The sequence below is a fragment of the Mauremys mutica genome, chromosome 1 (genome assembly GCF_020497125.1).
Source record: "Mauremys mutica isolate MM-2020 ecotype Southern chromosome 1, ASM2049712v1, whole genome shotgun sequence".
NCBI classification, from domain to species: domain Eukaryota; kingdom Metazoa; phylum Chordata; order Testudines; family Geoemydidae; genus Mauremys; species Mauremys mutica.
The window spans coordinates 72041656-72065311 of record NC_059072.1 but is presented as its reverse complement, the minus strand read 5'-3'; the positions used below and the strand labels follow the sequence as shown (position 1 = coordinate 72065311).

General features: G+C 41.1%; 1 protein-coding gene across 1 annotated transcript in view; it reads right to left on the bottom strand.

Moving 5' to 3' along the window:
• The window catches only part of NAV3 (neuron navigator 3), a 248514-nt gene that overhangs the window by 223346 nt on the left and 1512 nt on the right, over positions 1–23656 (bottom strand). The window lies entirely within an intron of this gene.

Sequence of the window (23656 nt, the reverse complement as noted above, 5' to 3'; positions counted from 1 at the left end):
GCAGAAGTAAAAAGTAAATTCCATTTTGCTTCTGATTCCTCAACAGAACTGTAAACTATGATTCCAGAACCATTAGTGTAGGTGATAGTATATGAAGCAATAAGAACACAGCCTGGCTTTCAGACAATAGGTTGTGATTTCAGGTTAGCCTTATAGTCCATTCTTGTTTTGACTTGCAAATTGAGCAAGTTTGATACGGGGGAGTCATTGATGAAGAATAAATCGGGAGCCCTGAAATGTAATTTTTACAGTTTTCTGACAATAATTGCATTTTAATAAAACTTTAGAGAACTGTTAGAAGATTCAATAAGATACTGGTTAATACATTCTTGGAGTCCTCACTTTCTTTCCCTCCCAGTCTAGAAAAGTTTGTTTTAAGGTATTCCCATTTTTAAGCTTTCAGTATATCCATGAACATTACTTTAATTGCCTTCTTCTTGCCTTGGCTAACCACAGTTATTCTTTGAACTGACACCCCAACAGCCCCAAATACTTTTTATTCAAACGTACAAACAGATGAGAATAATTTTGCAATTACAAAAGTTCTAAGAGACCTCAACCAACTTCCACTCCTCAATGTTGTTTTAATCAAGAGTGGTATGGATCTCTGAACTCCATGTTTATTTAAGTAGCTAGTGATAGGGTTAAAATAGGCTGAGACACAGCTTTGCTTCACACCAAGAGTGGAAAGTAGCGCTCTATCTGCTTATGTCTCAGGGAGTGCAGTCTTTGCATTGTGACAAACATGATACATGTCATATAGACCTGACACAAACACCAAATCTCCAAACTTTTTGTGCCCTACTTCCTTTACAGAAAATACTTTAGCCCTAACTATTAAGAAGGATGATGTTCCTCATTAGCATAACAGATATAATTAAAGTTACAGGGTATTCTAGCTGAACAGAACTTAGGGCTGCCAACTGTCTAATCACACAAATCCAAATACCCTTGCCCCAACCCCTACCCTGCCCCGAGGCCCCATCCCTGCCCCTCCTATTCTGAGGCCCTGCCCCACTCACTACATCACCTCTCCCTCCATCACTCACTCTCACTTTCATCAGGCTGGGGCAGGGAGAGGATGCGGGCTCTGGGCTGGGGCCAAGGGGTTCGGAATATGGGAAGGAGCTCCAGGCTGTGCCTCAGGCAGAGGGTTGGGGTGCAGGGGTTGGGGTGCAGGCTCTGGGAGGGAGTTTGAGTGCTGAAGGGGGCTCAGGCTGGGGCAGTGGGTTAGGGTGTGGGAGGGAGTATGGATGCAGGAGGGGGCTCTGGGCTGGGGCAGGGGGTTGGGGTGCAGGCTCTGAGAGGGAGTTTGGGTGCTGAAGGGGGATCAGGCTGGGGCAGTAGGTTGGGGTGTGGGAAGGAGTTTGGGTGCAGGAGGGGGCTCAAGGCTGGGGCAGGGGGTTGGGGTGTGGGAGGAGGTGAGGGCTCTGGCCAGGCGGCACTTACCTCAGGTGGCTCCCAGTCAGCAGCACAGTGGCGCCTGCCCTGGCCCCATGTTTCTCACAGAAGTGGCCAGCACGACATCCCTGTGGCCCCTGGTTGGGGGGCTGAGGGGCCAGGTGGCTTTGCACATTGCCTCCACCCACGGGCACTGCCCCCACAGTTTCATTGGCTGGGCTTCATTGCCAATGGGTGCCGCCAAGTCAGCGCTCAGCGTCAAGGCAGCACGTGGAGACCTCCTGGCCCCCTCCACCAGGGGCTTCAGGGACCTGCCAGCCACTTCTGGGAACAGCGTGTGGCCACGGCAGGCAGGGAGCCTGCCTTAGCCCCAGTGCGCCAGCAGACTTTTAGCAGCCTAAAATCTCCTGGTTTGGCTTCAGTAGCCTCCGAGAGAGAGTCCAATTCCGGGAGACACCTGGCGAAACCGTGCAGGTTGGCAATCCTAACAGAACCAGTTCAGGAAATATAGTACTCAAGATTTGCAGGTAGGCAAATTGATTTCCACAGGAACATCAAACATGGGCCCAATTCTACCAACAGAGGTGTACATATAAATGTGTGCAGGAGCAGGCTACCAGTGAACAACTTTGCACCGTTGTCACTAATTCCCCAAAGTGTTGGTCAGCCCATTTTATAAAAATAATACATTTTTGTCACTTCACAACCATAATTGTTTTTTAAACAAAGATTTTGGTTTCGGAATCCCACAGTAATGGCTCAACATATTATACAATCTTTACATTCAGGTAGTCTATATGCTAAACAGTATTTTCGATCATCACTTCAGAATTTATCACATCATCTACAAAACAGAGCTCTTTATTAAAAGCCAGAGATGAATAGGTAACCACATAATAAATCCTTCATTGCCCATATATTAGATAGATGCAAACACATGCCATGCCAAAATCTAGTGCTACCAATGAGACTGTATGCTTGACAATGAAATTAATTTTCAGAGTGCCCAAAAGTTTCTGTAATAATATAAATCTTCTTTCTTAAAATTCAACGATATCTGGGGCTGATTTTGAGACCTGGCTCCAATTTTGTGGACACACATAAACTCAGACAAAACTTCTGTCATTTAGAAACGAACCTGCTCCATGATCACAATCAGATAGCAGTGTCCAAATTATATTTTATTTAATGGAGCCTGCAAAGTTGTTCCCACAAAATGGGAGGCTGTTTCTAAAAATCAGGTCTTTTATCTTTATATTTTTAAAAATTGCTTATCAAAAATGCATTCTTTTATTTTTGTTTGTAGTCGTTAAAAAATACCAAATGGCAAGGCTTACTGTGGATATTGGAAATGGATCCAACCAAGTCCCCACATGTAAATACCGCTCAAAATTTAGGGGGTTCATAATTCAGATACAGATCTATTGTAGTTAGGACTCATCCATCTCTAAGAAATATTCAGTAATATCACAAACACGATACACCTAATTATTTTGTGTAATGCTAAAGAAGATAGATATTAAAATCTGCTGTAACAAATAAAGCACTGTAGATATTAATCGTCTACTTTTTATGGGAAACATTGTGGCATTTTAGTACTCTATAATGGGGATCTCAAACTTCATTGCACCGTGACCTCCTTCTAACAACAAAAACATGATCCCAGGAGGGGGAACCGAAACCTGAGCCTGCCCAATCCCCACCGCCCCGGGTGGGGGGGGGGAAAGGAGCTCAAAGCCAAAATCTGAGCTCCAACACCCAGGCAGTGGGGCTCGAGCTTCGGCTTTGACCCTAAGCAGTGAGTGGGCTTTGGCCCTGGGCCCCAACAAGTCTAGTGCCAGCCCTGGAGACCCCATTATAATGGGGTCATGACCCAGAGCTTGAGAACCGCTGCTCTATAGAAATAACTAACTACAGCAGACACTTCTCCACAAATGAATGACAATACCTAATACCAGCAGTTAGTAGATTTATGGGAATAGCTCATTTGTGGGATTGAAACTCATCAGTGACTCACCATATAGAATATGTCTATTTATTATGATTGTTTTTGCTATTACTAAGACTAGCTTTCATCTCCTTTGGTTGGCAGACAATACTTTCTCCACTTCCAAGTTTAAATTGAACTGCAAGGTACTCATAAGACAAGTAATAATGACTAATAAAGCAGTATATTTGTTTATATTTATATGAAGCTCTGATAAATCTCTGCATTTGATTAGTATGCCTTCTTCTGAAGCTCACAGCACACAGACAAAAATCTGCAGTTTCCTTACCTTAAAAGAACATACACAAAGAATGTGATTACTGCCTACATGCCTGTATCTGTTAAACAGCCATGCTATGTTCTGGATTCCTCAAAGTGAAGTATGGAGGTGTCTTTGTAAATATGGTATCTTCTTGCTTAATACAGATCTGCTCCCTCTGTATATTCCCAAATTACATATGTTTATTTTAGTGATATAAATAGATTTTTATTTCTTTTATTTATGTTAGCCAACACATCTTTGGAGATTGAGCTGGGTTCTGTTCTAATTCACTTATTGAGCTCCAATTGCAGCACAGCTAAGGGAAATTAGTTAACAAAGGTATAACTGTTCTAAGACTTTATCTGTAGAAACTTTATTATAAGTGTGATGCATGAGAAGAGTGAACATAGCTTGACTTTCAGATTTCTCATTGAGCTCACAGGGCTAGCAGCTAGAAAAAAATTTCAACTTGCAAACTGAGAAAATTTGTTCTGGCAGTTACTGAAACTAACTAGCCATGGAATGCCACATATACTTTCCTTAGTACAAACACACTTCAATGCTATCAGGCATTGCAATTTTTTGAAGTGTAGGTCAACTCCAAAAAGTGATGTAAAAATAGTATTGTAGAGTTTTGTAAATTTTAGGCCACAGTGATTTCTAATGTGCTTTGCTTGCAAGTAAAGTTTTTTGTTTGTTTTACAAATCCCAAAATACAAACCTGAGATCTGAAAGTCAGGTTTGGTTCTTTCCCTCTTATAGATCATTATCACTAATAAAAGTTGAACAGCCACCCTCATAAGCAACCTTACAAATTAAACCTCCAGGTATAATTAATGCAAAAATAGTAAACAATTCTGCTGTTGTTAAACAAGATGGAATAGCATAGAGCTCATTCTCATTTAAGTTATGTAGTGCCAAGAGGTCTGGAATGCAGTAAAAATTTAGCTGGTCACTAGAATAAGCATATGATACTCTGAATACACACAAGGAACAGATCTGTTGAGAAAGAAGATACCATTTTTAATAGCCTCTTTTCAGTAAAACAGATTATTAGGAATGGGAAAGTTTAGCCAGAATATCAGTGAGAGCACCTGACTAACATGTATTGGCTTGTGAAACTGTCTACCAGTAGAATACAAGAACGCCTATCACTTGGCATTTCACATTAGACTGGACAAAACTATAATAAATATGCAACAGAAAAAATCCAGCACTGGAAGGGAGATAGACTAGAAGATCAAATAGATCAGACTCTGGAGTCAATTCTGTGATTGTCATTTAAAATATCTAATACATCTCACTTCATTCTGTGTCACATCAGCAACTACTCAACTATTCGATTTTTAATAAGTTCATAATAAAGTTTTAGGTCTCTGACAGCTTACTTGAATATATCCTAATGACACGGTTCCATTTAAAAGGACAGAGCAATGCTTTCTAATGTAGAGTGATATGGTCTTTCTTAATGTATTCATTGAAGAGCACATCCCTATTGCATCAGGGAGGCTTGTCAGAAATGTACCCAATGGAGACCCAGCCTTTAGGTTTTTCTATAGCAGCTGTTATTATTGTATCCAACTATAGCACAGAATTCTATAGCGATCACCCAAAGCATAGCAGTATCACTACTATCTAATGTATTATTGTGGACCATTAATGTAACCATTGTAGAACTATTTTTATTAAAACAAGGGAATAGTGTCTGATGTGGATCTGCCTGACTCAGAAATAAGAGTACAAAGCTCAAAAAATAGACAATTAAACTAATACTATTTGTTTTCAATCAGAAATATGCACAGGGTCCAATCCTAGTGCATGAGTCCCTGTATCCTGTACATCCATTACAGCCCTACTGCTTGAAGCAGTGAGCCCTGGAAAGAACAGGAAAATATTTCAAGGGTGGGGATGGCCTATATTGTAATCACCACTTAAATTGGACAGTGCAACATCACTTTTGGCTAGGTCACATATACACTCATATTCATATACAAACTTATTCTCTTTTTTGGCCTAGCCCACTTTAAGCCATTCTGGAGTATTCAAAAGCAGTATCTTTGCTCACTTTTCTTTTTTCCATTGGCTCATATACTGCACACATCTGTGTCTTGCTGGCAATGCCTTTGTGGTGTGGGAAACACCCACATTTTTAGTTTGCCTTATAACTTTGTTCATTTGGGAGCCTTTTTTCAGCTTGTTTCCCTATTTTGCAAACTTATGTTTCACTAACATGCAGAATACTTATTTTACCTCTTCTTTAAATGTGTAGAAAATTGTAAAGGTACAGTCATAAAGAGAAAAGTATTAGCAATTCTGTATTCACATTTTTTATTAGAGATTAGAATAATCAACAGCAGACCAAATACACCACACAGGTGACTTACGAGTCTGAAGGCTTTTAACACCATATAGTTTTCCCAGGTGTTACAACTACATGTGCTAAATAAACTAGCCAGAGCTGTACTATTTTCTCCTTTGGGGTAGTGGTGGTGAGGGGACACTGAAGTAGCAAAGCAAACAAGCTACAGAAGAAAACACCATGTGCTATTCTAATTACATTGTGTTTGCATGTGCGCACACGCACAGATTATGGTTTTGCCAGTATGAGATTTGGGCCTGATTCTCTGTTACTGAGATAAATTGGGTGTGTGACTCTGCTGAAGTCAACAGAGTCACACCAGTATAAAACTAGTATAATGGAATGGAAAATCAGACCAAGTTTTTTCTTTTTTTTTCTTTTTCTTTTATCTGTCCACCCTTATGAGCCAGACTTTCAACTCAACTCAGGTTGCATTTAGGCACCTACATAACGTAGCCTGATTTTCAAAACAGCTCAGGACTGAGAAGTTCCTATTGTTCTGGATGTGAAAACGGGGTGTTCAGCTCTTTTGAAAGTTTGCCAAGTCCTTTTATAGAAATCTGGAAAGTGTAAGGCAACTTAAATATAGGGGTCACACCCATTCCCCATACAATACAGCTGTTTCTCTTCTTGAAAATGTACATTAAGTGTAAATAACAAGGAATTATTGGAAGTCTTTAAAAGGACTGGCCTCATCTTTCTTAAAAGTTACAAAAGATCTCTCTCTGTCACGTACTCCATCTCCTTTGGTAGTGTTGGTGCTTTCACCTAGTCTTCACAGGAATTATGTCCCTAAGGTTCATTTACCAAAAAGGTATAAAATGTTCAAATTGTATCTGGTATTTTTATTATTAATTTATCTATGGTAGCTCCCACTATGTGCTAGGTGCTTTCCACATATTCAAGAAGGGCTGGTCCCTGCTGTAACAAGTATTTTTACTCCATCTCTTTTCCATTAAGGCATAAGATAAGGAGTAAAGCTCAGGAACTTCAGGACACAACACGGAGTGGATTTCTGATCCTCTTTCTTACAAGTGTTACAGTGCATCTAATTGGCTGGGTGCTTGTTGATACTCTATAGTGTACACTAGTTTAACAGGTATAAAAGATCTGAAAGTGAGCTAGTTTCAAATTTGTGAAAATGACTAATTTCATATTGATCTCACTTCTTTAAAATGAGTGTTCTTATCAACATAGCACAATGGAAGAATGTTTTAGATCCCCAAACAAAACTTCTTGAATTGCTTTTGCTTTCATCAATGTCCCCTCTTAAAAAAGTATGTACCTAATGTAATCAAGGTTATTACCAAAATCAGTAAATACGTCCAAATAGGAACTCATGGGGAAAAAAACATGATCCAAAGCCTTGAATCTGTCCTGAAGTTCTACAAAACCTTCTCTGTTCCCACTGAGGAATCTTCAGGTACCATGATTACTACGTCCAGTGTCTGTATGCCAAGGGAAACTTCTATGCATGGATTTTCCTATGCTGAGCAGCCTCTGCAGCACTGTTCCCTTTGCCGAGGACTATGCGGAGCGCTCTCCATGGAAATATGGATTCATGCTATTGAGGGGTGGGCTTGGTGACTGGTGTGGAGGGGCAAGGTTGGAGACACACATATATGTCCAGTAAAATTTGCACAAATATAGGGAAAGATCAGAATAAATTATTAGAACATTTTAAAATAATCTCATTTCTTAGTCAAAGGTTCCATTTCCAATGGCCCCCCAATAATGTCATTTGGATATTAAATGTATTTTTGCAATTTTGCTGGAAGACAATGTTCAGTCTGAGTGGGTGATGTACATCTGCAAACCCATTCTTTTAGCAGCTGTTGTTGGTTCTACTGGGAGATGTTAAGTTGGTTCTGCATACTCACTGGTGCAGGTGGCCTGTTACCTCACCAGGATATAAGGGACATAGGAGAATCATTCTATGGAAATTATAATACTTTTCTGGATGTTAGGTATACCCTATTGACACTCCCTGTTCCCTAACAAAGTCTTTATTTACTAATGGAATAATTAAGGAAGCATTTAATGAAAATATGCAGCATTGAACTACCCAAGTAATGTTAACCCAAAAGCCTGTTCCAATTTCAGCCAGGGCCTTTCAATAAAGAAAGTCTACACAAATTAAAAATAAAGTTATTGGAGGCTTTTGGGGGAGAAAATTCCCCTTAGAGAATAATAACTACTGGTATGTGGAAGGTCTTGAAGGCAAAATTTTTGAGGAAATGATGAGGGAGTTATTTAAAATCCACATACCTTCCACTTCCATCTCCAACAGATATTAAAAAGAAATATGTGACCCAAATTCATCCACCTTACACTTCCAATGCAAAATTTTAACCGTGACCCCAGCAATGTTAAAGCAAATTAACTCCCCAAATACTTGGACTGTGCAATAGGCAGATGTACTGATCTGTTCATATAAGAATGTAAAAGGTCACTTGGAAGGATAGAGTGTGAGTTGTATGAAGCACAACATTCTCTGCTTAGATCTTCACTGTACAGCAGAAACATGTTTATCCAATGTAACTGGGACCAGGACCAGATCACATAATCAAAAATTCAGATAATCCAGAGAGATTATCTAAAAGCCACAGGAAAGATTGCCCACTTCTGGACCCATGTGCGCTGGTTGTTTGGTTAATATGGATGGTCGGCTGAATGCAGTTCTACTGTAGTTCCCTATGTTGGTATTTTACTCTGTGTACATGTGTGGAATTTCTCTTATTGTCAGTGAAAAGCTGCACATATAGGAAGGGCAGAAAATTGAAGATAAATACTACTCTAAGGATTTGTGAGATATTTTTCTTAAGGAGATTACATTGGTCATAGATTCATTGGTGCTACTGTGATCATTTGGTCAAACCTCCTCTTTGAAACAGGTCATAGAGCATCCCTGAATTAATTCATTTGAGCTATAACATCTTTTAGAAAAATATCCAATTTTGATTTTAAAATTCCCAGTGATGTAGAATCTTCCCCAACCCATGGTAAATCGTACCAGTCATTAATTACCCTCACTGTTAACAATTTGCACCATATTTCTAGTCTGAATTTGTCTTGCTTCAACTTCCTGTCATTGGATCTTATTATGCCTTTGTCTGCTAGACCGAAGAGTCTTCTATCAAATAATTGTTCTGCATGATCCAGTTACCCCTTAACCTTCTTTTAGTTAAACTAAACAGATGGAGGTCCTGAAGTCTATCACTATAAGTCTTGTTTTTCAATCCTTTAATCATTCTTGTGGCTCTTCTCTGAACCCTCTCCAATTTATCAACATACTTGATTTTGAACTGTGGACACCAGAACTAGACACAGTACTCCAGTAATGGTCATATCAGTACCAAATACAGAAATAATATAGGTTCCCTACTCACACTCAGTATTTCTGTTTATATATCCTGGGATTGCATTAGTCCCTTTTGGCCAGGGTGTTACACTGGAAGCTCATGTTTAAACATGTTTAAACAAATAGAAGCAGCACTTTGTTATTTCAGTGAGTCTGCCTATAGTATTTAGTAGTTATGCAATGACTCTCTTTCAGTTAGGTACCTTTATCTAAATATTTATGGAGATTAACCAGCTTCAGAAAAGTGGAAGGCATCATACAGATGCACCTCTTACTCTGTTAAACAAAATTCCTCTCCACTAGGTCAAAATGAAGACTATAATAGAATGCCTATTTAGAAGATTTAATTAAACCTTTGAGGGCATTTCAGTTCTCTCCTCCCTGACCATTTAGTATAGCAACTCCGTTCAGCACACCAGAAAAAAGCATCTTTTAAAACGAATGGTAATGTCAATCAGTGGCAGGATAAATCTTTGCAGGATACATAAACAGATAAAACTATAGAGCACTTTACTCCTAGACGTATTGTGAACTTTGCAAATGGAATCCATCCCAACGCCCTTTTTGCTTTCTAACCACTCACTGTTGATTATATTGGAAGTTACAATACTACAGCATGTGGAGGAGAGACATTGACAATTTAATATTTTCTACTGACTTGCCCTTTGGATTTCATAAGAATCAACTCTGATTTTTTTAATTACACACATTCACCTGTCAGTTTTCAACGTAATTATACTTCACACTTTAGACCTGTGATTGACTCTGCAAATGTTCAGTTACACTTATAGCCAACAAATAATCATTCCTACAACGTGCAAACTCCTGACCCTCAAATATATGAAAAAAAACCCCACCACTGAGCTCATCAGATGAAAAGTCCTACATAATACTTAATAATTAGTCATAATCTCTAAATATTCAAAGCATTGCACAGAGAGTTGTTTACTGAAATCTAATTACATCTCATACAGACCTATGGTCACATGGCTGGTTTTCTGGCTCTAACCTATACAGAGCTCTCAGAAACCTATAAGGAAAAACAGAGCTTAGCCAATGTCATTGGCTTCTTTTTAAGTTCAGTCTTCATGTTATTGACTCAAATAAAACTGAAACTTAATTTTTCTTTTAAGAGGTGCAAAACCACATTAAATAAAAGAGATGGCAAAGTTTACCAAAAGAAATCCAAATTTAAATCAGAAACCCACAAAAGCCAAGTGTTCAGATGGAAGGCTCAAATTCTAGTCTTCAATCATGCCATTGTACCCAAGTGTTGTTTAATATTCAATATGTTCAATATTCTGAAAACTTTGTATAAAGAACACTCTAATCTGCCATATCTCTGCACTATAAAGAGTTAAAATAGATTACAAATATAAACCAACCCCTGCAGTGTATCTGTCTATCCACGTTTTCATCTCATGCTCATCAACAGGCTATCTGAGCACCCTTTGTCGAGTTTCACTCTTAACACAGAGTTTTGTGCCTAAAATCCCAGTGAAGGAGAAAATTCAAAGTTCTGTTTCATAAGCAGTACAGTCATAAGTCTGAGAGTGAAATTCTGGCCCCATAAAATTAATAGGAGTTTTGCACTGACTTCAGTAGAGCCACGATTACTCCTTGGATGCTTAGCCAAAAAATGTTATCATAGTCTTCTGAAGCACTTGAGTTACCTGGAGGTACAAGCAACCATATTGTGTGTTGTCACTTTCACTTCTAGCCATAGCCAAGCTTAGCATATCTATGTGAAGTGCATGAATGTAAAAATGTTTGAAATAGTTCTCCAAACATTTTCACACCTCAAAATCCAGTAGCTGTTATTAAGAAGTGAAGTATTTGGACCACATCTTCAGCTATGCCAATTTACACTACGTAAGGATAGGACTGCTTATCACAGAAGGTCCAAAGACCAGAACAGCAGAACAGCAGAACAGCAGAAGTGACCAAAGTGTCAAGAGTACTGCAGGGATCTTATGCTTTCAACATGTGAGATCTTGATATGATCAAGTCCAAACTTGAGCCTTACCTTTGACTGACTCTGACCTACAACAGTGAAACTAATACATATCCAGACACTGGGTCAGAGCCTCAGGTAAGGTAAATCAGTATAGTCCCATTTATTTCAATGGAGCCATGCTGGTTAACACCAGCTGAGGATCTGGCCCATGCCTCTTCAAACCATGACATGACTGTTTTAAATACTCCTATGACACCAGAAAGCTGGCAAATAATGTATATGTTTATTTAAAAAGAAAAGTGGTACTAGTCAATTGTAACTGAGATCTTGTGTACTAAGTTTTAGGTCAGAGCAAATTTTTATAGGTAAGTTAAATAAAAAGTAAGAAGATTCAATTTATATTGTTATGAACATGGTCAAAAGCCCTTATATGGAGGAGAATTAATGAACTCTGGTGAAATAAAACGACTTTGTGATAACTTGTCTGTGACACTAGCAGATTAACTCAGCTTAAATATATCTTTGTACTGCATAACCTAGTTGTATTTCCCACGGTGGGGTCAGACATTGTAATATAGTTCCTTAATGTTTACATTCAAGTCCAAAAGAATCACACAAGCATTTGATGAAACCTGACATGTAATACAAGCCAGTTAGGACATACTGTAAAAAAAGTTGTTTTGAAATGATTTTCTGTTTTCTTGTAAAGCTTGAACTTGTGTCTTTGCAGTTCACTTAAATATCATGCTTTTTATCTGCTATTTTTAAATATGCTACGCATTCTAGACATTCCCAGTATTCATAACATACTACTTTTTTTTTCACTATACAAGATCATAAAGATATACCACTATGTAGCAGACATATTTACTATAATCCTTCTGCTACTATATTGGGAGAAATGTATTCACTGCTGTAACCAACAGGTGCTTTCTAAAATACTTGCCATAGTTCTTCTGTATGTTCATGATCAACTTTAAGTGTATTTTAATATACTACACTATATAGGATGAGTGTTTTCTCTATCTTCACTGAAACTGATACATGATTTTTTCATTAAATAGCTGCTGACTTTTACTCAGGATTAAATGTGTTCAAATGGCAAGCAACTCAAAACCCGAAACTAAAATGCTAATGAGTGCATGTGCTTCCTCTTTAATGATCAGTGTTTTCTAGCACATGATACCCAGGATGTGTTCCTGCTGAGCATTTTCTTTTATGACATCACACAATCAGATGTGAGCAATTCAGTGGAATATGTAGCTCACAGTTTGGTGCGAATGAATAACTCTGAGTCGCTTTGTGAAGAGAAATTGTCAAAAATCCTGTGGTTCTTTTAAAGTTCTCTGATCTCATATGGTTGCAAAGAGGACTGCTTGCTTCAGTAGAGAATAAAGGGTTCCAGGAAAAAAAAACAAAAAAACCCCAAACAAACAAACAAAAAAACCCTAAAGCAGGATTATAATCGTATCAGACAAGTAATGATTAAAAATGGCAAAAATGAAACGGAGAGAACAAAAAGTCACTACTTCCTTCCTCAAAAAATGTGTATGCCTACGTTTGTGTCTGTTGCATACACATATATTATTATAGACGGCGCTAGTAGCAAAAGCTACAGCCAAGTTTCCTAATATTTTCCATTATAATGCTGTTGTCAGGTGCTTATAATTTTGAAAACTTTAGCCATTTGGCCTGAAATTTCCCATGTTTGGGTGCCTGGCTCAGACTGATTTTTTTATTATTATAATTATTATTATTATTATTTGGTGTGGAAAGTTTCAGCAAAAACATAAGATATTAGATGAGAATTGGGATAAAAAATACATTGTTCCTGCTAATGTTTAACCTTTCTTACAGCTGTTGAATCTTAGTGCCAGCATGCTTTGGAACGGGAATTGATTTGGGATCAACAGGGAGATCAACCTAGGATTAGAGAGTTGTTTTTTGGTGTCTCCATTAAAAGCCACCAACATTTGGTACAGTTATAGGACTTTGAAAATCAGTTTGTACATGTGCAGTAGATACCTGTAAGAGGCTGGCAGCTAAATTCTCTGAACAATTTGTCAGCACTAAGCATGCCCTAGCCTGCAATGGCTCTTCCTGGTAGCTGGAGAATGCTGGAACTGAGAGCAGGAAGCTGGTGTCCAGGGGAAGAAGAGTCTATACCCACTAGTTCAGATGACCCCTCAGAATCCAGTAGAGAACCCATATTTTGACTCCTAACATTTCTCTGTTGTAAGCATGTATCTGTGAAACTCACTGGCAAGCATGTATCTGTTTCACACATACCACCCCTTCTAGTGGCTGGTCCACATAGAGAATACCAGTTACCCTGTTAGATCCAGTACTAGAGGTGTGTGCTGTGGCTCTAAAGGCTCCTACCTTGCTGATGAACCCTGTGGCCACCAATATGTTTCCACATGGTGGAATGTCTTCTTCGTTTTTAAACACACAAAAACTACATTAAGAGAATACTAAGGTTATTAAGTCAAGACGTTAAGAAATGCCAGCCTTAACATTGCCTATGCAATTTGAATTTTGCTTCCTTGTGCATATGCTCTGTGATACAGTATTTAAGACCTTTAACCACATTTGAGGAGTTGACTCGGGAGCAAGCCAGAACAGGTTTAATTTCTAGGATATATACAATTTTGATTGAAAAATATGTAGATAAGAAAACAACTGAGATGAAAAAAATTGGAGAGGGATTCTGACAAAGAAATTGATCTAGATGAGGGGGGTCTCTAAATGGGAAAACTGCCCTGGAGAACTGGATTCTATCTCTGCCTCTGAGTCCCCCTGTGATGCTGGTCAAGTCCTTTAACTCAAACTTTTCACAGGTGGCCACTAATTTTCTGAATGCCCAACATGAGATGTTTAGTTCTAGATTTGCACAAGTGATGAGCACTCACAACTGCAATTGAAGTGAGAGCTGTGCTTTGAACATATGAAATTCTAGACAAATGCTAAGTACTCTGAAAAATCAGGCCCAGGTGTCTCCAACTGGCACCCAAATTAATGGAAACTTTTGCCAATATTGAAAAGCTATCCGTTCTGTCCACTGAATCAGGCAAAGATCATATGGAAAAACAGTATGTGATCATGTAATTTAAGATTGCATCATGGTGCAAATATACACAAAGGGGACATGTTAATGTTATCTGGACATCCTTAATTGTGGCATTTCCTGACCTTTGACTTTAGAATGTAAACATTCATTTAAAATAAAAATATTTTGTACAATATTCACGCATACACATTGTGAACATGGTGCATATTGAGGACTTTAAACAGAACTTTTATTTCAATAGCATTGGTGAATTACTATACTAAGTCTGTATTATATTATTCTAAGTATATAATTGATATTTAATGGAATCCGTTCTATTTCTCTGTGGACAAACTATATATGTAACTATTTGCATTTTTCTACAGCCCACTAAGCATATGCTTGGTGACTTGATCATTAAAAGAAGACAATGGTGATTTTTACCAAGCAACTCTGAGTTTAGATTCCTGGCCAAATTGGTAAATGCATTGATGAGTTTGATGGAGCAATTCAGCCTGATTTAGGTATATAACAGTTTCAGGTGAAAGAGAGACAAAAGGCATCTTTCAGCCCCAATTCCCTCTAATTCACCAGTTTTGTTGGCCAATGTTGGATGACAATATACATCTCTGACAGATTTCCCCTGTAAAGGAAAATACCATAGATGCTAATGAAACTGTTTTAATTTCTGCCCCATTGTACAGAGAGGATACTCAGTTTTCCAATACCCTGACTGTAGATGATCAGAAGCCTTTTCCTACCAAGCAGGGGCCTGCACAAGCAGGGACAAGCCTCCCAATAATTGACGGGCAAATAGTTCCTCCAGCCCCAGGGGCTGCAGCAGGGAAAGCATTCTCTTCCAGCCCTGGAGTTGCGGGGGGAGCTGACAGCTCCTCTGGCCCTGGGGCCATGGTAAGGGCACAGAACGTAACCCCCCTCAAAAGCAGTGAAATTTAAATTCCTGTGCATGATCCTGCAACCAAGTGAGACCAACACATATAGCTTCTACACCTTCTTACCTTCCCTAGTAAGTGCAATGCCCTTCTTAATTTATAGCTGTACAACGCCCATAGACAAAATCATATTGGTTTCAGCGCATACAATTCTGGACAGCAATTCCTCTATGCTCCTAGCCAGTTCTATAGCTATAGTCTAGAAGCCACTATTTAGAAGAGATGTTGGCTTTTAAGAAGTGGGAAAAAGTGCACATTCAGACATTGCAGTCATATAAGTATGCAGGATAGATAGGGGGAACTGCCCTGCTGTTTGAACAATACTGATATTGTGGCCTCTCTTAGAGAACTCGTGAGTGATCCCTTTTCATGTGCCTCTAGATGCATCTCAAACAGTAAAGATTTCAAAGTTATTTTAAAAACGTACAAGAGACCCATTCAGCCTTTGCCCTGCTAGTAGGAAAATAGATTTCCTTGTTTTGCTTTCCAAAATGGACACTCATAAAACTTCAGACTGCTCTGCTGTTAATTGGGATAAACTTGGTGCTAATATTTGGTTCTTGAAGTGTAGGTCTTCTGAAAGTCACTGCCATTGCCGGCACCAACCCAGCAAGCAAGTGCTTGGGATGGCCAACGGAGAGGGGTGGCATGTCAGGCTCTTCGGAGGCGGGCCCCTCACTCCCTCTCAGAGCGAAGGACCAGCCACCAAATTGCCGCCGAGGACTGAAGCGGCGGCAGTAGAGCTGCAGATTGCGATCGCGGCTTTTTTGTTGTTGTTGTTGCTTGGGGCGGCAAAAACCCTGTAGCTGGCCCTGGTCACTGCATAAAAAAGGCACCATTTTGCTTAGTGGATCTGCACCTTTTGTGTACCCAGAATCATACTTCCTTACAACAGTGACTAAACCAAATTTCTACTGCTTTTTTACTCATGTTAGCACTGCAGAGCCAACACAGCTGAGACAGAAAGCTGGATTCTAGAATTTCTTGCATACTTCTACTAAATTCCAATTACAGCCAATTGTGTACATCTGTGCAAATCACTGAAAGCATGGAGTTATTCAAGAAACACAGGGGACAGAATTAGAAGGCAAGGAGGTTGCACAAGTATAACTGAGGTCAGAAATTGGCCTGAAGAGGAGGCCTCAGGCATGAGAAGGGAGGAACTCAGGTTGGTTTTCAAATTCCCAGACTGAATGTGTAGTAATAGCAGCAAAGAATCCTGTGGCACCTTATAGACTAACAGACGTTTTGGAACATGAGCTTTCGTGGGTGAATGCATCCGACGAAGTGGGTATTCACCCACGAAAGCTCATGCTCCAAAACGTCTGTTAGTCTATAAGGTGCCACAGGATTCTTTGCTGCTTTTACAGATCCAGACTAACACGGCTACCCCTCTGATACTTAATGTGTAGTAATGGTATTTAGGAAGGAAGTCCCTACTCCTATATTTATAAATTTATATATTTATATATATATTTCCACTTGTAATCTGATTTCAGAATATAAACCATTTCAGAGTATAACACACTTTAATGGAAAAACTGGCCTGGAAATACTCTGATGTGTAACCATCAATATGATATCCAGAATGTATATATCCAATTTCACTGCAATATTTACAGATTTGACCTTTGATATCCTTAATCTAAATTCTTCATATTTTAAAAAATAAACCATGATACTATTTTTAATATCAACTCCTCAAAACCAAAGGTTGAAACACAGAGAAGTTCCCAGCTTCTCAGCATTTCACACAGGTGTATGCAGGATGACAGTATATGGGTGTCATGCTATCCATTCCTCTCTGTGCAGAGTCTGCTTTCCTTCACTGGGCAGGAGCAGAAGCTATACAATTTGGAGGTTGAATTCGGCCTGTAAATTTTATGAGGAAAATACAGAATATTTGTTGAGTCCTCTCCCCCAGAAAGAAAAAAAATAGCTTCCTCATCTATCATTTTTATTCCTCACAGCGGAGAACATCACTGGGTTTGGACACAACTCTGGGTTTTAGTTGCTAAATTCACCACAGTGAAGGCAATCCAAACTCCCCACACCCATCCCCTCCTTTCTCCTTTCATACATTCAAAGACTTTTAAGTTAAAAAGGGACCATTATGATCATCTAGTCTGATTTCCTGCATGACACAGGTCATAGAATTTCACTTAGTAATTCCTGAATCAAATCCATAGTTTCTGTCAGATCTAGAACATATAATTTAGGAATACATCCAGTGGTGAGCTGCAGCCGGTTCGCGAGAACCGGTTGTTAAATTTAGAAGCCTGTTTAGAACCGGTTGTTCCTGGAGGGACAACTAGTTCCAAAAGGGCTTTTAAATTTAACAAAAGCTCTAGCAGCTCCGTACCCTTCCCCCGGCCCCAGCTCACCTCACTCCGCCTCTGCTCCCGAGGCTTCTCCTCCCCTTACACAGCTTCCCGGGAATCAGCTGTTCCCACGGGAAGCCTGGGAGGGCCTAGAAGGAAGCAGCAGCTTCCACCAGGTGAGCTGGGCCAGGGGGGCGGGGCTGGGGCTCCTGCCCCTCGCGTCCAGCTGCGACCTCGCCGGGCAGCGCGGCGCGGCTCCTGCCTGGCCCCCGGGGCCGGCCCTGACCTTGGCCGGGCGGCGCGGCTCCTGCCCGGCCCCCGGGGCCGGCCCCAGGTCCAGCCGGGTGGCGCGGCTCCTCCCCGGCCCCCGGGTCCGGCCACAATCTCGGCCGGGCGGCGCGGCTCCTGCCTGGCCCCTGGGTCCAGCCCCGACCTCGGCCGGGTGGCTCCGGTCCCAGCCCACCCCGGCCCCCACCTCCAGGCAGCATGGTAAGCGAGCAGGGAGGGGGTGTTGGATAGAGGGCAGGGGAGTTGAGGGGGTGGATTAGTATCAGAGCGATCAGATGGCAGGGAACAGGGGGATTGAACGGGGCAAGGGTCCTGCGGGGGCAGTCAGGAAGAAGAAGGGGTTGGATGGGGCGGTGGGGGACAGTTAGGGGTAGGGATTCCAGGGACAGTCAGGGGACAGAGAGAAGGGGTGGTTGGATGGGGTAGGGGTCCCGGGGTGCCATCAGGAATGAGAGAAGGGGTTGGATGGGGTGGCAAGGGGCAGTCAGGGGACAGGGAAGGGGGGTGGATAGGGCACGGGTCCTGGGGGGGCTGTCAAGGAACATGGGGGGGTTGGATGGGGCAGGAGTCCCGGGGGGGGTATGACCCCCTCATGGGGTGAGGAGGAGGGAACCGGTTGTTAATATTTTGGCAGCTCATCACTGAATACATCCACTCTTGATTTAAAGACTTGAACAGGGGAAAACATTGATTTCTAAAGAGAAATTCTATGTTCAGATTCTTGGCCAAATTGGCAAAAAGCATCGACTGGCTTCGTTCAGCAATTCTGCCTGATTAGATATACAACATTACTTTGCAATGTCTAGCCATCACATCTCCTATAGCAGGGATTCACCAGTGCTCTAAAACCAAACCCAATGTTCCTAATTTGAAAAAAGACTGCTCCCTCCTTTGGACAGGGATAGGCATACCATTCTGTTTCTTCAAGGAAGGAGAAGGACAGGGCCCATTCTTAAGTGCAAAATTCTGGTACTCTCCTGTTGTTCTAAATCTGGTAAATAACCATCACAGTCTGATAAAATTTAGTGCCATTGTTCAGGTAGAAGAATTGAAAGATTTAGGGGTGCCCCACTGGTCACAAGCTTACTATGTGCACATTGCCAACGTGAGCATGAACTGAAGACATTGAAAAGGAAGTACTTGGGTAGATCACTGCAAGGAAATAATTAAAAACTAGATTTTTAGGAACTAGAATTATGGGTGAATTACCAACTACGGTGTCTCATCTCCAAAACAGACAAAATCAGAGAGAACACTAAGAAGGTATTTTGTTTGTTGTTGGTTAATTATGAATCAGTGCTGGCAACATGACTGGAATATATAGAGAGAGAATGTGTTCTCCGCAGCTTTCCATCCAGTGGGCTTTATCAACCTGTATGGAATAAAAGGGGCATGGCCCCTTTAAGAGATTCCCCCTACAATGGGGTTGAGGGGTTGGGAAAAAGTTTACAGGGGCAAACAGTAAGATCTGGAAACTGTTAGGGGCCAGGTCTGGAGAAAGTCACTGTGCTGCCCTTCATGCTGACAAGAGGTGGGGTGATATTTATACCCCTGGAGAAGCCCTTTTAACTGGGATTGGGCAGACACCACCTACAAACTTGGCAAAAGGTCCAGGGTTTCCTCATGATCCACTGCAAGCATTTTGCTAGTTGCACTTTTATTTGGGGCCTGGGAAGAAATTTTTCCCTCACTTCCAGATTGGTCGAGGTGGGGAGGGGTTTTTTGCTTTCCCCATGGTGAGTCTGGGACCTGTTAGGGTGGAGCAGTGGGGTTAAGCTTACAACATTCTACAGGCCATTATCCTCTGATCCCACTGATGATTACCAAAAGAAACTACACCGTCTGCTCAAGAAACTCCCTGAGAAAGCACAGAAACAGATCTGTACAGACACATGCCTAGAACCCCGAGCAAGTGTATTCTATTTGCTACCCAAGATCCATAAACCTGGAAATTCTGGACGCCCCATCATCTCAAGCATTGGCACTTTAACAGCAGGATTGTCTGGCTATGTGGATTCTCTCCTCAGGCCCTATGCTACCAGCACTCCCAGCTATCTTCAAGACACCACTGACTTCCTGAGGAAACTACAATCCATCAGTGATCTTCCTGAAAACACCATCCTAGCCACTATGGATGTAGAAGCCCTCTACACCAACATTCCACACAAAGATGGACTACAAGCCATCAGGAATAGTATCCCCGATAATATCACAGCTAATCTGGTGGCTGAACTTTGTGACTTTGTCCTCACCCACAACTATTTCACATTTGGGGACAATATATACCTTCAAGTCAGCGGCATTGCTATGGGTACCCACATGGCCCCACAGTATGCCAACATCTTTATGGCTGACTTACATCAATGCTTCCTTAGCTCTCGTCCCCTAACGCCCCTACTCTACTTGCGCTACATTGATGACATCTTCATCATCTGGACCCATGGAAAAGAAGCCCTCGAGGAATTCCACCATGATTTTAACAATTTCCATCCCACCATCAACCTCAGCCTAGACCAATCCACACAAGCGGTCCATTTCCTAGACACTACTGTGCTAATAAGCGATGGTCACATAAACCACCCTATACCAGAAACCCACTGACCGCTATACTTACCTACATGCCTCCAGCTTCCATCCAGGACACACCACACCATCTATTGTCTACAGCCAAGCTCTAAGATACAACCGTATTTGCTCCAATCCCTCACACAGAGATCAACACCTACAAGATCTCTATCAGCATTCTTAAAACTACAATACCCACCTGCTGAAGTGAAAAAACAGATTGACAGAGCCAGAAGAGTACCCAGAAGCCACCTACTACAGGACAGGCCCAACAAAGAAAATAACAGAACGCCACTAGCCATCATCTACAGCCCCCAACTAAAACCTCTCCAGCGCATCATCAAAGATCTACAACCTATCCTGAAAGATGATCCCTCACTCTCACAGATCTTGGGAGACAGGCCAGTCCTCGCTTATAGACAGCCTCCCAACCTGAAGCAAATACTCACCAGCAACCACACACCATACAACATAAACACTAACCGAGGAACCTATCCTTGCAACAAAGCCCGATGCCAGCTCTGTCCACATATCTATTCAAGTGACACCATCATAGGACCTAATCACATCAGCCACGCCATCAGGGGCTCGTTTACCTGCACATCTACCAACGTGATATATGCCATCCTGTGCCAGCAATGCCCCTCTGCCATGTACATTGGCCAAACCGGACAGTCTCTACGCAAAAGAATAAATGGACACAAATCTGACATCAGGAATCATAACATTCAAAAACCAGTGGGAGAACACTTCAACCTCTCTAACCACTCAGTGACAGACTTGAAGGTGGCAATTTTGCAACAAAAAAAAATTCAAAAACAGACTCCAAAGAGAGACTGCTGTACTCGAATTAATATGCAAATTAGATACAATTAACTTAGGTTTAAACAGAGACTGGGAATGGTTGGGTCATTACACTAATTGAATCTATTTCCCTATGTTAAGTTCTCCTCACACCTTCTATGGGTCATCTCAATTATCACTTCAAGGGTTTTTTTTCTCCTGCTGATGATAGCTCATCTCAATTGATTGGACTCTTCCAGTTGGTATGCATACTTCCACCTTTTCATGTTCTCTGTATGTATAAATATCTCCTGTCTGTGTGTTCCATTCTTTGCATCCGAAGAAGTGGGTTGTAGCCCACGAAAGCTTATGCTGAAATAAATTTGTTAGTCTCTAAGGTGCCACAAGTACTCCTGTTCTTTTTACAACTTAGTATGTAATACTTGTGGCGGATGTCCAGTGCAGGCACTCATTACGGAAGGGATATCGTTATCAGATAGAATTGATTGATGAAGGATTTGAAGGAAAGCATTCCTTAAGGGAGCTAAGTAAGGGAGCTGGGGGTCCTATGTCTCATACAGCAGGGAGCCGACTCCCCTCCTTTTCCTAGCCTCTGTTAAAAGAGCTGAAGAAGTAGGGTTTGGGGTTCTTATGTCTGGAATAGTGGGGAGCATCAGCTGATGATTCCTTTCTTTTTCAGCTCCCTTTCACCTCATAAAAGGAGAGGGCGTCAGGTTCCCAGCAGCGGGATAGCTAGAACCTGGCTGGGGCTTATGTGGAAATGATTAAGGAAAGGATGATGACCTGCACTTTACAATTTATTGCTGGGAACTCCCAGATATTTTACGTGAATAAACGTTGCAGCCTAATTAAACCACATCCATTGCCTGCTGTGGTTTTTTGGACATGGCAGGACAAGTTATGTTTTCAGCAGTAGGACACCCAGGTAAATGCCCTCTTTCTTCACATAAGCTAGAGGTGGGGCAAAGATAGCTTTATTCCTGAAGGCTGCCAATGTCCTCAATGGACTTTTCCAGCACTGTGAAGTCCTGAGGCGTAAGTATGTCCTGCCCATGACCTTATGAATTCAACCAGGAGTGGGATGAGACACGGGGCCACTACAACACACAAATATTCCCTCTACGCAGGAGCAATATTAAGTGGCCCAGAACTACTAGGTTTCTAGCTACTTTGAATCATCATTTACGTACTTAATTTTTACTGTATGGAAAAATTATTAAAAACTTAAAGTTGTTTTATTTTACATTTTCAATAAGAACACTTTTTCCAGGGGCACTTTTATTGAAAATGGCGTAGAAAGAGAATGCGATCTTAGCATATTTTGGGGGAGTTCTATGGCCTGTGTTATACAGGAGCTCAGACTAGATGATCACAATGGTTCCTTCTGGCCTGGAAATCTATGAATCTAGCAATATGAAAAAAATTAAGGAGAAAAGCAGAGAACTACCCCGGCGGAAGAGTTACAAGTTTGCTGGGGTGCAGGAGGAGAGAAAGCAAAGGCAAACAGCGACCATCATATGAAGCAAAAGAAACAGCAAAATGATGCCAGGAAAGCAAGCATATGGCAAACAGCTATTGAAAAGGAAGCAGCGAGATTCAGTAGCTAGGGCACAGTACAAGCTACAAGTACTCAGGAGACTTGGGTGCTATTATCAGCTCTCCCATGATTGTATTCCATTGGGCAAACCTCTTAACATCTCACTACCTCCATTTTCCCATCTGCAAAACTGGAGAAAATGATGCCTCCCAACCCTGGCAGGCTGCTTTAAGATGCACAGATCTAAAATGCTATTAAAATGCTAACAAGGGCGGCGGCATGGCCTAGCACACGGAGTTCAATTCCCAGCCCCTGTGTGGCCTTGGGTAAGTCTTTACTTCTCCACACTTCTGTTTTTCCTCCTGCCCTTAACATGTGTCTTGGCGCTTCAGGACAGTGATTGACTTTTACTACTTGTGTGCATAGTGCCTGGCACAATGGGGCTCCAGTCTCAGCTGGTATCTCTACTTTTTGCTGTAATACAAGCAATGAATAATAATAACTATTTGTGTGTGTGTGTGTGTGTGTGTGTGTGTGTGTGTGTGTGTGTGTGTGTGTGTGTGTGTGTGTGTGTGTGTGTGTGTGTGTGTGTGGTTAGAAAGCAGAGATAACACTAAACGATACTGTCCATTTTAATGATTTTGGTTTCTTTCAAAGTTTAAAAAACAACCACGTGATTACTTAGTTTCATTTTACCTAAAAACCTCTCCTTATTCTTTTTCCAGTTTACAGAAAAAAACTTGCCTAAAAAAAGGTGACTAAACGTAAACACTCTTGATAATCTCCAATTTCCACTTTCTTGTCTACTTCCA